The 16514-nt window shown below is 50.3% G+C and overlaps 1 long non-coding RNA gene across 2 annotated transcripts; it reads right to left on the bottom strand.

The window, feature by feature from the left end:
• Window positions 1-1567: 1567 nt before the first annotated feature.
• On the bottom strand, window positions 1568-11682 carry LOC138844234 (uncharacterized). 2 transcript variants are annotated; one of them, XR_011379796.1, is made up of 3 exons: window positions 11166-11681; window positions 8796-8934; window positions 1568-3336 (listed from the first exon to the last, which is right to left on the bottom strand). It is a non-coding gene; the product is annotated as an uncharacterized lncRNA (long non-coding RNA). The 2 variants fall into 2 exon arrangements; XR_011379795.1 differs by lacking the exon at window positions 1568-3336 and adding an exon at window positions 7948-8607 and having other exon boundaries at window positions 11166-11682.
• Between the last annotated feature and the right edge of the window lie 4832 nt (window positions 11683-16514).

Genomic DNA, 16514 nt, shown 5'->3' with positions numbered 1-16514 from the left:
TTTTCTCAAGGTTGGCTAGCCAGCACAACGACAGCCTACACATAGGTTAGGGGATGGAAAACGGGGGTAACTGAACGAGACTGGCTATGTGTGTCTTCTTTGGCTAAGCCCTGAATCTTCCATGTGTGCACTTTGGATCAATTGTGATTTTCCTGCCCTGCGTCTATCTATCTTCTGGAAAAAAAAAAAGGCTTTGAAGCCAGTTTCTGCAAAATGACTTCTTCATTTTAACACAGGGCTGTTTTAATGACTTAATATGATTTACTGTTATTCACAATGATCCCTTGAATATTGGAAGTAAAAGCTTGCCTTTGATTCCACTTCAGGCTAATGGTTTTTTTTTTTTAATATTTATTTATTTACTTGAAAGGCAGAATTACAGAGAGGCAGAGGCAGAGTGAGAGAGAGCGAGAGCGTGAGAGATCCTCCATCTGCTGGTTCACTCCCCAGATGGTCGCTGATCCGAAGCCAGGAGCCAAGAGCTTCTTCCAGGGCTCCCAGGCGTGTGCAGGGGCCCAAGCACTTGAGCCATTTTATACTGCTTCCCAGACCATAGCAGAGAGCTGGATCAGAAGTGGAGCCACTGGGACTTGAACCAGCACATATACGGGATGCAGGTGCTGCAGGCGGAGGCTTAGCCCACTGTGCCACAGTGCCGGCTCCATCAATGCTGTTTTTTATTTTATTTTATTATTTTTTTTGACAGGCAGAGTGGACAGTGAGAGAGAGAGACAGAGAGACAGAGAGAAAGGTCTTCCTTTGCCGTTGGTTCACCCTCCAATGGCCGCCACGGCCGGTGCGCTGCGGCCGGCGCACCGCGCTGATCCGATGGCAGGAGCCAGGTGCTTCTCCTGGTCTCCCATGGGGTGCAGGGCCCAAGTACTTGGGCCATCCTCCACTGCACTCCCGGGCCACAGCAGAGAGCTGGCCTGGAAGAGGGACAACCGGGACAGAATCTGGTGCCCCAACTGGGACTAGCACCCGGTGTGCCAGCGCCGCAAGGTGGAGGATTAGCCTAGTGAACCGCGGCGCCGACTCAATGCTGTTTTAAACTTGAAGATAAAGTTCTCTTTTCTCTTCATTCTCAATCCACTTCCCCCTGCTTCCTGGCCCACCTCCCTACCACAGGCACCCATCTGCTTTGCACACTTGACAATGTTGTTTTGAACAACAAAGTGAAAAAAGGGAAATAATTTTATTTCTCTAAACCCAATTCCTGTTCTGTTAGACACCAGAATGAGAGGCCGGAAATGTCAGTCTTAGGGACAAGGGTCTTTTGGAAGGCACCACTAGGAAGAGCGAGGCCCGCAGACCTAGGAGGTGGGGTTGCAAGTCCAGTGGAGCACGCACGGTGAGTGCTGCCAGAGAAACGGCAGCTCGCTGGCTTCTGCATCTTCAGGTACCGCACCCTTGGGGTTAGCCAACTGCCGACCGCCTGTCGCACTGCGCCATTTTACACAAGGGGCTTGGGCATCAGGGAGTTTGCTATCCAGGGGGCTCCTGGAGCCAATCTCGTGAGGATGCCGAGGTATGACTGCATTTTCAAACCTTACTACATCATGGGCACTTTATTATTTTAAAATAGATTTATTTACTTATTTATTTCAAGCAGAGTGACAGAGAGAGAGAGAGAGGGAGAGAGAGAGAGAGAGAGAGAGAGAGGTCTTCCATCTGCTGCTTCACTCCCCAAATACCTGCAGCAGCAGGGGCAGACCAGGCTGAACCCTGGAGCCTGGCATTCCATTTGGGTACCCCGCATGGGTGGCAGGGGCCCAAGAACTTAGGCCAACATGTGCTGTCTTCCCAGGCTCGTTAACAGGGAGGTGGATCAGACGTGGAGCAGCCGGGACTTGAACCTGCGTTCCAGTATCACACATGGGCAGCTCAACCCCATGTGTCACGGCACTTAAAGTTCAGAACCTCATCCAATCTTTCCAGAAGCCGGTGTGAAAGTATTTCACCCCCGTTACACAGATGAGGAAACTGGCACTTGGAGAGGGGAAGTGCCACTCAAGATGCAGCCAATATCAAGCCCAGCTGGATTTGAACCTAGGTCTGTTGGACTCCAGTGCTTGAGAGGAGAGAGAGAGAGAGAGAAAGAGAGAGAGAGAGAGAGAGAGAGAGAGAGAGAGGCATGGCTGCGGGAGAAACACTATGAATGGACTCAGGCATGCTGGCCAAAGTTCTTGTTCTCATTAAACAGGGCTTCTCTTTGGTGCTGTTTTGTTTCACTCACTCATAATTTTTCTGAAAATTTCTCTCCTTAGGGCAACATTTTCCATCGCAAAAGGTGGTTTGTTTTGGAAAAGTTTGAGTAAAAACAGCTCCATAGTTCTTGATTTCCAGAGAATGGAAAAACACATGCTCTTCAGTTGTAGTCCTAACAGCTCACTTCAGCAGCAACACACAGTCACTCATGAATCATTTCTTCTTTGTTAGTCACCCCGAGTGCCATCTGAGAGCATTTCCAAGGAATAACGGGCCAGGGGCCAGCGCCATAGCTCACTTGGTTAATCCTCCCGCTGTGGCGCCGGCGTCCCATAAGGGTGCTGGGTTCTAGTACCGGTGGCTCCTCTTCCAGTCCAGCTCTCTGCTGTGGCCCGGGAAAGCAGTGGAGGATGGCCCAAGTGCTTGGGCCCTGCACCCGCGTGGGTGACCAGGAGGAAGCACTTGGCTCCTGGCTTCGGATTGGCGCAGTGCCGGCCATTGCAGCCATTTGTGGGGTGAATCAATGGAAGGAAGACCTTTCTCTCTGTCTCGCTCACTGTCTAACTCTGTCAAACAAATTAAAAAATAAACTAAAATAACGGGCCTGCAAGGGAAGCAAGTGACGAGTGTCTGAATGGACGTGCTTTCCATGTGCAATCTGCTTTAGAAATGTGCTCGCCACTTCTTAACCTGGAGCTCCTTCGCTTTTCCCAAGGTGGCTTCCAGGTGCTTTGGCGGGGGGGGGGGGGGGGTGCGGTGGGATCCGAGTGAACACACTCCCATCTACATGCTCTTCAATTTCTAAACCTTGAAGGCCCTCAAGGACACACAAAGCCATGGGCATGGCTGATGGCCGGCGGCTGCACAGTACTTTGCAGTTTAGAAAGCCTGTGCACACTTACTATTTAGTCCAAGGATGGGGAGGGGACCTTATGGCTCCCGTTTCCCTTAAGGAACAGTCAAGCAAGGCACTCAGGGATCAGGTGACCACGGGAGGTCACCTGGCTGGTGAGTGGCAGAGCGGACCCTCCAGCTGAGGCTTCTGAATCCTGGATCCGCGCTCATGCCGTAGGGAGGCAGACTGATCGGGGTTCAAATCCCGGCTCCGGAGCTGATCAGCCGTGGGCCCTGTAGGAGGAGCAACGAGGATGCTCCCGTGAGAACAGTCAGTGATCTTAGAAGAGACTCGAAAGAACAGGTGTCTGAGATGGGGCTTAGCCAGAAGGGGGATCAACGGGAGGGCCGCGGGGTGTCACATGAACACCGGGCGTGCCCTGCCAACCCCCTCTCTCCCCCTCTCTCATTCCTTCCGTCTTCCCCAGACCCCATGGCCTCTCTATCTCCTTCTCACTGTTTTCTTCCTTCCTTCTTCCCCCAGGAAGTGTAACAGGTGCCTCAGCTCTTACCAGCCATGTTGGTTCAGGGGCCACCAGGGAAGACCCAGCTTTCCGGAATCTCAGTCACAAATTTTAGAAAGATGAAATGCTATGGACCCAGAGTGGGACAGGGTTTTTGGAGACAGACCCATGCGACGGTAGGTCCAGCGGCCAACAAGCATTTAATAAGCCTGTAAGTACAAGGTGGTGTGCGAGCTGCTGTCGATCCACTGTTTGCAAGTCAGGCGCTGCGCCTGGCATCCATGGTTTCATTTCATCCTTGCGGCAACCTTGGGGGGAAGCATTGGAGAAACCCCATTTTTATGTACGAGGCAGCGGAGACTCAGAGAGATGAAACCATTTGCCTAAGACAAATTTGGCTAGTAAGAGTCAAGACCTGAACCCAGGTCTGACTTCAGAGCCAGCCCAGGCAGGAATGCTGGCACTTACTGAGCACTAAGGGACACGTGAAGGAACAAGTGACCCGGTTAGGATTATCGGCGCGACAGCACAGAGAAGCACAGGCGCCCCGCGGGCTCTCGTGCACACAGCCTGCTCGGATGGATGAGGGTCTCTTGGGTCCTAGCTTCAAGCCTGTTGCCTGTCTCCTAGGCAAGCCCCAGTGGAGTCACTGAGGGCCAGCCCCCCCTCCCACAGACACCTGGCCCTCCAGGGGCACATCTCCGTCTTGCCTTTTTGTTCCCCATCCCACAGGGAAACGGGGGAAACAGGACTGCATCACAGCGGAACCTCTTTTCAGGCCGTTCCGTGAAGGGCAGGCTGGGAGGGCGAGGTGGGTGGCCCGCTGGCTGAGCGCTGGCCGGGCTAAAGGAGCTGTGATGGCCATGGTGTCAGTGCTGCCCTGTCCCAGAGCACTTTAGGGAGCCCCGCTGGGGCTGTGGAGTCGGGAGAGAGTGATGTGGCTTCCCCTCCACCCCCCGCCCCACCTCGCCCAGCCAGACTTTTCACTTGCTTAGGAGACAGGTGAAGGGTTTTATTTAGATCCACATGGACTCTAGGATGGGTCAAGACAGCTCAGGGAGCCCAGCACCCCGATGGAGACGGCGAGGGAATGAGTTCCCTGGGAATGAGCATGCGAGGACTGGACAGGTGCCCTCTGGTGGGGTGTGTGCCCACCCAGGGCATTCCGTGCCGCCAAGTTATCGTGTGAGCAGAAGCAACGAGAGAAACTTCCAGACCCTCAGCATAAGGGGTCTGTCAGCTTCCCCGCCTCCCCCAACCGGATGGAATGCACACACGTGGTGTAATCACCTTGGACCACGCGGAGTGGGGCAGCTCCTCTGAATCAGATCACTGGTGCCCCAGGGATGAGTTTCTGGCTCGGCCGGCGGCTTAAGCAGCAGGCGTGTGTCATCTCACAGTTCTGGAGGCTGGAAGGCCAAGGGGCGAGGGCCTGGGCCGCTGCACTCACACTGCCACGGGAGAAGGCAGAAACTCCCCCTGTATTCGAGTCCGTGCTATTTTCCCACCATCTCTGCAGTGAGCCTGGGCTACACGCCCTTGTTCAAGGGTACGCCCTGGAGGACTGCCCCCAGCAGGTGGCTACATTGGATGAACTGTGATGGCCATCTAGCCCGTATTTTCCAGGATTCCCAGATTCTGTGAAGACAGCATAATGGGGCAGGGGTCCCCAAATGTGTCTGAGCACCACTAAAAATACTTCTTTTGTTTTCTTCCCTCTTGAGACTTCTCTGGTCTTTATGGGAGGCCCAGATGGCTGTGGTGTGATGTGCGAGCCGTCTATAGGCAGGATTTGGAATGCGTTGGGGTGTGTGTGTGTGTGTGTGTGTGTGTGTATGGGGGAGGCACACACATGGAATTCTGATGAGGGGACTTAGTTCCAGCTCTGAATGTATCTCTCCCCACCTCTTTCATTTTTCCAAGCTTTAGTTCAGCTCATCTCTAAACCAGAACCAAGTTGTTCGAATATCTCTCACTCTGCCTACTTCAGAAAGTTGAGCCCAGAAGAGGGGCTGTCAAAGGTGGGTGGTGCTGTCCAAATACGTGTGGTGCCAGTGTTGTTACTGGGACTGACATTCAAAGGCTGTTTTGGTCTCAGGGTGTGGGAACTGCTGCCTGACAGGTGGTGCTCCCCAAACATTCCCAGGGGCCTTGCTCCCGAGGGATTTGCCTGTGAATGCAGGCTTCTTTCAAAGTTTTGTTTTGTTTTGAAACCAGAGAGCCAGTGAGGAGCCTTGGTTAATCCTGGATGCAGGCTGAGCAGCTCAAGTGGCTGAGCATGGGGCAGGCCTTTTATCTCAGCCTGACCCTTCGGCTGACCTGGGAGAAGCTCTTTCTTTCAGTCCCTAACACAGCTGGCCACGGTGTGAGCTTCAGTTCCGAGAAGCGTCTGGACTGAGTTGACTACACCTTGCTTTAGAGTTTTTTTGAGGTGGGGGTGGGGCAGAGATTTATTTATTTCAAAGGCAGAGTAAGAGAGAGAGACAGTAAGACAGAGACAGAGAGAGAAATCTTCCGTCCCACTGGTTCATTCCCGATATGATTGCAACAACTAGGTCTGGGCGAGGCTGAAGCCAGGAGCCAGAAACTCCATCCGGGTCTCGTGTGTGCGTGGCTGGGGTCTGAGTACTTGGATTATCTTCTGATACCCCAGGCACATTAGCAGGGAGCTGAGCAGGAAGCCGAGGGACTCAAGCTGGCACTCATATGGAACGCTGGCATCGCAAGCAGTGACTTAACCTGTTGCACCACAATGCTGCCCACCCCCCGCCTTTGTCATGATAAACTTTTTTGGGGGGGCTGATGGAGTGGTGAGAGGAGAGGGAGAAGAAGAGGGGATCATAGCATCTTGGGGTTGGAAGGGACCTGGAGCCCTATTACCCGACCTCTTCATATTGCTAATCATGACACAAGACACAGAGGGTTTCATCTCTGGCCTAATGTCACACAGAAAATGAGGTGACAGCTGGGAGCAAAACACAGGACTTCTTCTTCTTCTTTTTTTTTTTTTTTTTTTTTTTGACAGGCAGAGTGGATAGTGAGAGAGAGAGAGAGACAGAAAGACAGAGAGAAAGGTCTTCCTTTTTGCCATTGGTTTACCCTCCAATGGCCGCCACGGCTGGTGCACCACGCTGATCCGAAGGCAGGAGCCAGGTGCTTCTCCTGGTCTCCCATGGGGTGCAGGGCCCAAGCACTTGGGCCATCCTCCACTGCCTTCCCGGGCCACAGCAGAGAGCTGGCCTGGAAGAGGGGCAACTGGGAAAGAATCCGGTGCCCCGACCGGGACTAGAACCCGGTGTGCCGGCGCAGCTAGGTGGAGGATTAGCCTAGTGAGCCGCTGCGCCGGCCAGAACACAGGACTTCTAACCTGCAGGCTATGGGGCTATTTACAGAGAGGCTGTTGGCTCCATCAGCCCTGGGGTCTCAGCAGAGCCGCGAACTGGGCTGGAGAGGTTAAGCCTGCAGTCACATCTCGGTAACTGGTTCCTGCGTCCTGTGCAGCCAGCTCCCTGACCCATGAGCTCCTCCTCCGGGCTGCAGCTCTGCAGTGGCCTGCCCAGCGCAGGCCCCGGCTGAGCCTCCTTTGGCTCTGCTCTTGGACTCTGCCTCCTGATAGACGACTGCCCCGATCCCCAGCTGAACTCTCTCCCTTGAAGCCCCTCTAGGTTTCTATGCCTTCCCAGGGTCCCTCCACTGAAAAGGTTGGTAGAAACCCCCCAGGGAGCAGCAACCCTTTCCCACCTGCCCTTCCTGAGGGTCTCAGGGTCTCAGAGCAGGTCCTGAAAAAGAATCAAGTTGAGCACATTTGGGGGTGCAGTGGGGGTGGGGAGAGTCTGGAAGCAAGGGTCTGGCTTCTCCCACCCAGCACTGAGTCCTCGGGGCCAGCATTGCTTGTGTCTTCCTTAACCCTGCCCAGACCTCTGCAATGCCCCCTTCTCTTCATGTGGATCTTCCCTGCCAGCTCTCTCAGGAGGGCTGGTTTTCCCCAGCCCACTACCCCCAAGCATGCACGTGTGCTCAGTACGGAGAGGCCGCAACCCAGAATCTTAGTGGTTTTCTTTCTGGGCAACAAGACTATATAGGTGATTGTTTTTATGCATTTAGATTTCTTTCTTTTCAATAATATCCACGTGTTTAAAGTGCTTTTAGACATTTTTTCTTTTTTCATAGAAGTGTCAATCCATTGGTGAGAAGGCAGAGCTAATGGTGGGAAGGGGGGTGAATTTAGGGGGTCAATATGTTTTTTTCATCTGTCCATCTATCTCAATCCTCTCTCCTATCATCTATCTATCTATCTACCTATCTATATCTGTCTTGCTATTAATCATCCATTTATCATCCATCTATCATGTTTGAGCACACTTCAAAAAGTTCATGGGACTGGGATTAGAAGATAAGTTTATTTTGGTGCAAAAATTTTCGAAATCTAAGCATTTTAGGGGTCTTCAAAAATTTCATGGAAAATGTGTGTGATGAAGAAACTAGCAATTTCAGAATTTTTTTGCACTAATATAAGGATCTTTAAATTCCATTTTCCACATACTTTTTGAAATATCCTTGTCTATCTGTGTGTGAGTTCTTCTGGGAGAGAGTCGGAGGCAGGGTAGAACAGCAGCTAGGCGCGGGCTCTGGAGGCAGCTGCGTGAGCAGTCTTTCTTTTACCTCTCTGAGACTCTGTTTCTGCCCCTTCCGGTGGGACCAGTGGTGGTTGGCGCTTGGTGTGCATAGTAGGTAGCTAGGTCAACAATTCATTTGGGGGCGGGGGGAGGGCGGTTTGCCCTAGCGGTTAACATGTTCCTCGGGATGCCCACATGCCGTGTTGGGGTGGTGGCTTGGAGTTCTGGCTCCGCTCTCAATTCCAATTTGCTGCTAATGCACCTCTGGGAGGCAATGACATTGGTCAAGTAGCGGGGTCTCCGACATCCATGTGAGAGCCTCGGATGGAGTGCCTGCCTCCTGACTTTGCTGTGGACCAGGAACAGGGCCACCTCTCGCAGGCCTTTGGGGGTTGGACCAGCAGATGGGAGATTTCTCCATTTCTCTGTCTCATGTAAATAAATAAGTGCATAAATAAATAAATAATTTAAAAAATTTCTTTTTGTTAGGAACTAATGAACAGTTGGGTAGTACTCTTCCTGGTTAAAAATAAAAAGGAGCCAGTCACTAGTCCTGGGGTGGGTCTGGGGTCTGCCTGTCCCTCTTGGGGCGGGGGTGGGGGTGGTGACTTACTCCAGGTTAGCTTTAGTTTTCCGGTCAGCGGTGGCTCTTCAGAGGGTCTTTCAGGGGATTTTCTTTCCATGCCTTTGAAAGCAGACAATCCCCCTGGGGAAGGAGTGGTTCTCACCGAGGTGCTAACAGTGGATCAGACCTGGACAGGAAGGAAGGAGGCATTCACTTAGCCCAGACCCAGAAAGGAGAGAAAGAAGGAGAGAAGGGAGAATGGGAAAGGGCAGCCAAAGGCTCCCAAGGGAATATTCCAGCACAAAGAGCAGTTGGCTGGGGACCGGGTGTGCGCTGGGTTTCCCCACCCCCTCCGGGGGACTCCACTGCCGGAGCTGCCCTGTGGCCTGCTGGGTCGGCCAGGCCTGCCTCCCCTCCCCCTGCCCTTTCTTAGGTTTGTCCTGGGGCAGGTCACCGAAACAGCCTCAGTTTCCCTAGCTGGAAAGGGGGAACAATAACCTCCCATCTGCTGCAGGTGGAGCTTGTTAGAGTGAAAAAATGTGAAAACATGTGAAAAACGAAATATCAATGACCTTGAGACATTTCCTTAGAGAAGTTTGTGGGACATTGACACCAAAAATAATTTCATTGTAGTGCAAAAATTTTGAAATATATGCGTATGAGGGACCTTCAAAAAGTTCATTGAGCATACATATTATAAAAAACCATGCATGACTTTCAAATTTTTTCAACAAAACAAACAAGCTTATCTTTTACTTGTATTTTCCACTTTTTTTCTTTTTAATGTTTGTTTATTTTTCATTTACTTGAAGGAGAGAGATTAATTTTCCATTCTTTAGCTCCCTTGCCAAATGCCCTCAACAGCCAGGGCTGGACCAAGCCAAAGCCTAGAGCCAGGAACTAAAACAGCATCTCCCACAAAGATGGCAGGGACCCAAATACTTGAGCCATCATCTGCTCCCTCCCAGGACACATTAGCGGGAAGCTGGATGGGAAGAGGAGGAGCCCAGACTGAAACCAGCACTCCAGTATGGAATGCAGGCGACACTGGTGGAGACCAAACCCACTGTAACACTAGGCATAGCCCTTTCCAGGACCTTTTTGAAGAACCTTCAGACAAATGGCCGGTAAGGACATGGAAAGATGTCCAAAAATCATTCCTCACTGGAGAAGTGAAAATCAGAACCATAATGTGATGCCACTTCACACTCCTGAAGACGGCTATTTTAAAAAAAGCAGAAACTAGGTGTAGGCATTGTGGCGCCGCAGTTCACCTCTTGGGGTGCTCACATCCCATATTGCAGCGCCTGGTTTGACCCCTGACTACCCTGGCTTCCAATCTGTCATCCCGCTAACGCACTCCTGCGAGGCAGCAGGCTCGAGTGGGAGATCTGGACCGAGTATCAGGCTCTTGGCTTCAGCCCTGACTGTTGTGAGCATTAGGGGAGTGATTCAGTGGATGAAAGATCTCTCTCTCTCTCTCTCTCTCTCTTTTTCTCTCTCTCCCCCTTTCAAACACAAATAAATAAGTAAACAAACTTTTTTAAAAAGCAGAAAAATAACGTGTTGGCAAAAATATGGATCCAATTGGACCTTGTGCACATTTAGTAGGTACGTGAAATGCTACAGCCGTGCTGGTTCCTCCAAAAGTGAAACACAGCATCACTGTGTAATGCAGCAATCTCACCTCTCAGGGTCTACTGAAAATAAATAAGAGCAGGAACTCAAAGAGATAATTGCGCAGGCATGTTCCTAGTGGTGTTATTCGCAGTAACCACAAGGTGGAAGCAACCCCAGTGTTTGCGGATGAACACGTGGAATAAGCAGAATGTGATGCAGCCGTACAATAGAGTATTATTATTCAGCCTTAAAGAGGAAGGGGATTCGGATAGATGCTGTAACATGGGTCAGCCTTGAAGACATCGTGTGAAGTGAAATAAGCAAAAGGACAAATACTCATGCCCCGTGACTCCACTGGTATGAGGCTCTGTGTAGTCAGATTCGTAGAGACGGGAAGTGGCGTGGTGGTTGCCGGAGGCTGGGACGGGGAGCCCGGGAGATTTTGTGTGAAGGGGATTTAGACTTTCGGTTGGGGAACATGAAAGGGTTGTGGAGATGGGTGGTGGTGATGGTTGCACCACACTGTGAATGTACTGGCTGCCACCGGGCTGCACACTTCAAAAGGAGTCAGGACGCCAGATTGTATGTTATGTCTGCTCTACCACAAAAAAGTAAGAGCAAACAAAAACAGAACAAAACCAAAGAAGTCGTAGGAACAGCATTATTATAAGCATCAACTACTATTATCTCTCTGAAAATGAATTCTGTTTATTAACAGTCATTCCTTCCCTAAGCCCAGCACAGCGCCAGGCTCCCACTACATGAAAGCTTAAGACAAAACCAAACCAAACTACTCACTGAAGCAGCAAAGGCTCATGGTAGTCACAAGTGTCTTGTCTTCTTCCATCTTCTTTCTCTGTGTCCCCCTCCAGGTCCTGTGTGTCTTGTCGCTGCACTGCTTGATTTTCTGCTCCTCCCACTGTGCAAGGTACCTAGAATTTTTCTCAATGAGTGAATGGCTAACTGAATAAATGAATACAACAATAAATGAATAAACAGATGTAGGGGCTTTTCCCCAGACAAGTCTTGTTAGTATCCTCCTACTTATACCCCAAGCAACATGCTTGGAGGCTGTTGACTTGAGTTGCATACACACAGCAGGTGATGGGGAAGCTAATGAAACAGACAGCTTTTCTGTCCTGGAAGGATCAGAAGCCACTTTAAGTTTGTTGAGACACAGCCCACTGGGTGAGAGTCAGAAGCTTAGGGTGGGGGAGCTGGGACTTGGGGGGTGGGGGAAGAGCAAGGTTTGTATCCCTTTCCGAACATGCTGAATCCCCAGCCTCAGCCCAGACAAACGTGCTCTCCAAGACCTGTGTCCCTTCCAAAGCGACCGCTTCATTCTCTTCGAGTTACATAAGAGGCTTTCCTGGCAGTGTGTTCTTCACCAAACATTCCTTTGAACTGTTCTAATTCTGGGACACACAATAGCCGCTTCCTGGTAGAGCAGGATTGCTCTCAGGGGTTGAGAGCTGCTGAGGTAAAGCCCTTGGAGGCTGGCACGAGAGACCTGTTTGCCCGCTTGGCTTATCTTCAGCGTCTGGAGCCATCCATGCTTCCTTCGCATCTTGCAGACTATGTGCAAGTCTTTGGAGTGAGAGCAAACGGGAAGAGGCAGAACTGGAGTCTTGGGTTTAACTGACAGGGGCCCCCATGTGGGCTGGCTGCTGCCTCACTTCATTTTTAAGAGAGCTTGTGCATGATCACTACAACTCTCATTACCATCCTTGGGCAAAAGCAGGCTGGCAGTTATATTAGTGAATTTCTCTAGTGAAATAAATGACTCTCAAACTTTAGTGGCTGAACACAACAGCCATTTATTTAGCTCACGGGACGGTGTATGAACTGGCTACTTTTCTTCCCTGGACCAGGCGGGACTTGCTAGGTTCACGCAACTGCAGGCAGGTGCAGAGGACCCATTCTAGGTTGGCTGTCCTTTTCTGTGGCCATCAGGTCAAGGTCATGGAAGACAAACTTAATTATTTGTGGGTGAAATAGGAGGTCAAGAGCATTGCTGTCATCTGGTGGTTACCCAGGAAATTTGTGATGGAATATCTTAGAACAGACGTCCACCAGTTAAATGGAGACCACCAACATAGTGGTTTCGGAGAGATGTTGATTCTTCAAGTAACAGTCCAGTTATTAGAAGTGTAAGGCTGAGTGGGCGAAGTCACAACATCAGTACTGACATTGGCCTCTTATCTTGATGTTCGCCGTCCCTGGAATTTTACCCTCATTCCTGTGTTTCACTGTGGTTCACCATTGGATTCATCTTCTTGGTAGGAAGACAGAGAAAGAGAGAGAGAGAGAGAGAGAGAGAGAGAGTATCACTCTCCTTAAGGGCATGACTCAAAAGTTGCTCAGGCCTCTTTTGCTGAGATCCTATTGGCCAGCACTGAATGGCATGGTCAACTGGGCTGCAAGGCAGGCTGAGAAGTGTGGGCTTTATTCCAGGTGGCCGTGTCCCCAGTTAAAAATCAGGAGTTCTATGACCACAGAAGGAGAGAAGGAGACCAGTGGGGGACAACGTCACCCCAGCTACAGGGTAATATTTTTTGCAAGCTGCTTTGAGGACCAAAGCTGTGGCACATGAGAAGCTGTTGCTCGCCACAGACTGGCTCTTAGGGGGCACGGTTGGAAGCCCTGGTGTGATTTGATGTTGGTCTGATGGTGGTGGAAAGAGTCTTCCCTGTGGAGGCAGACGGACCTCCTTGTGTGCCTGGGGTGAGAAATCTGACCTTTGTGGGCCTCAGTTTCTTCAAAGATAAAGTGGTTCCACCCACAGTGGCAAGGTTACGAGGGCTGAAACAGTGCATGCCAAGTGCTCATGACAAATCTGGCACAGAGGTGCCGTCCAGCGTGTTGATATTATTTATGGCCCCACGGTGGGATTAATTACCGGGTTTCCTAGGTCAGACTTGAATTTTCACTTCAAACAGAAATCAGAATTCTGGGAATCGCTCTTGGCTCCCTCCCCAGTGAATATCCCACTTCTTCGCCACCACCTCCCAGGTGGAGCCTGCATTTGCCAATACCCAGTCTGCTGAGCAGCTGAGGACAACAAGGTGACCAAGTTCTGGTTTATAGGGTGTGCTGGGAGATGTCTTTGCCTCTTATACAAAGAGAGAGAAAGACACCTAAATGGAGTTACCCTTTCCCCATGGCTGGTCCTCAACCCTACTCTTCCTACTTCTTTTAAAACCAGTGGCATGAGAATGTGATGTCTGGAACTATGGCAGCCATCCATGCCCAAGAGTTGTAATAACCCAAGGGATTAAAAAAGGCATGAGAGGAATCAAAAGAGCCTGTGTCCTTGATGTCTTTGTTGAGCTGCTGAGCCAACTCAGAAACTATTCACCCCCAGGCTTCTTGTCAAATGAGGTAATAACATGTCTTCATTGTTTAAGGTACTTTTACTTGGTTGTTTCTTTCCTTGTCACTAAAAGCATTCTCATATGCCTGTAAATCCTGTGAGAGGAAGGTGTACTATCCCTAAGGCTATTCCAAAAAATGTGCCACACACTAAACAGGCTTTTTCCCAAAAGGGCTTAGCAAGTGCACACCCTCTTATGATGACAACTCTGAAGGGGCCACTCTTCCTTTTGGATGTATGCGTGCGAGGCTATTTATTTTTTAAAAATATCAGTCTTGTTCCTTTATGACCAATCTTCTGGGCATCAAGTCAACCAAACGCAGTATTCCCTTAGTGTGGCTTGTGTCGGGGACAGTTAATAGCACCAGTGAAATACTAGAGAGAGGGCCGGCGCTGTGTCTCAATAGGCTAATCCTCCGCCTGTGGTGCCGGCACACCGGGTTCTAGTCCCAGTTGCCCCTCTTCCAGGCCAGCTCTCTGTTATGGCCCGGGAGTGCAGTGGAGAATGGCCCAAGTCCTTGGGCCCTGCACCCCATGGGAGACCAGGAGAAACACCTGGTTCCTGGCTTCAGATCAGCGCGATGCGTTGGCCGCAGCGGCCATTGGAGGGTGAACCAATGGCAAAAGGAAGACTTTTCTCTCTGTCTCTCTCTCTCTCACTGTCCACTCTGCCTGTCAAAAAAACAAAAAACAAAAAAAACCACCTCATTGTCAGGGTGAGGGTGGAGAGAACAAGGAGACAGATAATTCCAAGAACATATGAGAAGAGAAATGACATCTGGAAGTGCCAAGGAGAGGAACCCAGACACAGGGCAGGGCATGATGTGGAGCAAGTGAAACCAGGAAGAACGTTTATTGAACACCTAATTTGGCATGAGTGGAGTTATGAATATATGACTTAATTTTTCAGTTCTGGGACCAATAGGGGGTATTTAAAAATGTCATGGAAAAATGAATTCAAAGATAAGTTTATTCTGGTGGAAAAACATTATGAAATCATATATGAGTGGTCTTCAAAAAATTCATAGAAAATAAGTATTAGGAAAAAACTATGGTTTCAAATTTTTTTGCACTGAAATTAACTTATCTTTTAATTATATTTTCTCATGAAGTAAAAAAGCATTTGACATCTTTTTAACTGACTGATATGGATTGGACAGATGGATGGGGTACCATGTAATATCTCTCAAACCGTGTGATGTGCAGGTGGGTGAAACATGCCCATGTCCGCCAACATTTTGTGAAGTCCCCTCTATTAGTACATGAGGGCTGCCAGCAAAGACCCCATAACTCATCAGCATCAACATATTGTGCACCTCCATCGAGACAAAGAGGCGGGTGGGGAAGCAGAGGCAGCACGGGTACCAATCAGCATACCCAGCATTGGCGTATTAGGGTTTGCTTATTTGCATGTAGCCAATCAGAACAAGAGTGTGAATGGCATCACCCCAGGGAAACCAATCACAGGAAAGGAATTCTGCATGACAGAGCCCAAGAACCCTAATGGCAGATGGTTAGAGGGCATGGGCTATGTACTGGGTCCCCCTTCTCTTTCCCCTACTTTCTTAAGTAACCCTTGAAGTTCTGTGATCAGAGGCTCCGGGTCACACTCTAAAAAGAGCTCATCTGTTGGCTTCAACCCATGGTGGAGGCAAGAGAGAGCACTCATTGCTACAGGTGCGCCATTCCTGCAGGTGCCTTCCTGGACAGTAAGGCATTGATAAAGCCCATTCTCCCAGAGGGATACTCATCTGTGTGTGTCTTAACAGGACGGGTTCGCCTAAGTAGTTTATATAGTTTTATATTGGATGATCCTTCTAGTGTTAAATAATCCTAATTGTGTGTGTGTGGTCTGAAAAGCCTTCCTCTGCTGGCTTGCTACTTTGAGAGACCAGTGCAGCGTTAGAACCTTGTAGCTTTCACAGTGCGCTCATCAACAAGGGCTCTGAAAGATGCTTTTGCTGAAGTAACAAGGATGCACTTTGCGAACCCCGTGGCTGTTTCTGCAGCTCTACTGCCCCTAGGGTTCCCTCCAGAGGCCGGTGCTACCGTGAAGTTGGACTCTACAACTCCAGGAGCACAGCCACGGTGGGCAGGGTCACCCCTAGCCAGCACTGCTCCGTGCTGCATATTTGCAAAGGTAACAGAAGGTCTCCTTGCACCTGCAGCACCTGAGGTTTTGTAATTAGAGCTTTATTCCTTTGGCTAAAGCAAAACAGGGAAACTCTCTGAGTCTTAAAAAGTGCATTCCTGGCTGGCGCCGTGACTCACTAGGCTAATGCTCCGCCTGCGGCACCGGTATCCCAGGTTCTAGTCCCGGTTGGGGCTCTGGATTCTGTCCTGGTTGCTCCTCTTCCAGTCCAGCTCTCTGCTGTGGCCCAGGAAGGCAGTGGAGGATGGCCCTTCCTGCACCCGCATAGGAGACCAGGAGGAGGCACCTGGCTCCGGCTTCGGATCAGCGCAGCGCGCAGGACGTAGCGGCCATTTGGGGGATGAACCAACGGAAAGAAGACCTCTCTCTCTCTCTCTCTCTCTCTCTCTGTCTAACTCTGCCTGTCAAAAAAAAAAAAAAAAGTGCATTCCTACTTGGGGAGTGAAACTTTACAAAACTGATTCTCCTGACAACCCCGCCAGATGGGTTTGCTGATTACAACTGTTTACTGGATGAAGAAACAGGCCCAAACAGAAGCCAGAACTTAAGCCCTTGGCTTGGATTCCCGATACCTATGCACAAAGTAGCCTCTTGGGGCTCCCGTTGCTCGGCTATAAATTGG

The sequence above is a fragment of the Oryctolagus cuniculus genome, chromosome 11, assembly GCF_964237555.1.
Source record: "Oryctolagus cuniculus chromosome 11, mOryCun1.1, whole genome shotgun sequence".
In the NCBI taxonomy this organism is placed as follows: domain Eukaryota; kingdom Metazoa; phylum Chordata; class Mammalia; order Lagomorpha; family Leporidae; genus Oryctolagus; species Oryctolagus cuniculus.
This window is presented reverse-complemented; position numbering and strand designations above follow the sequence as displayed.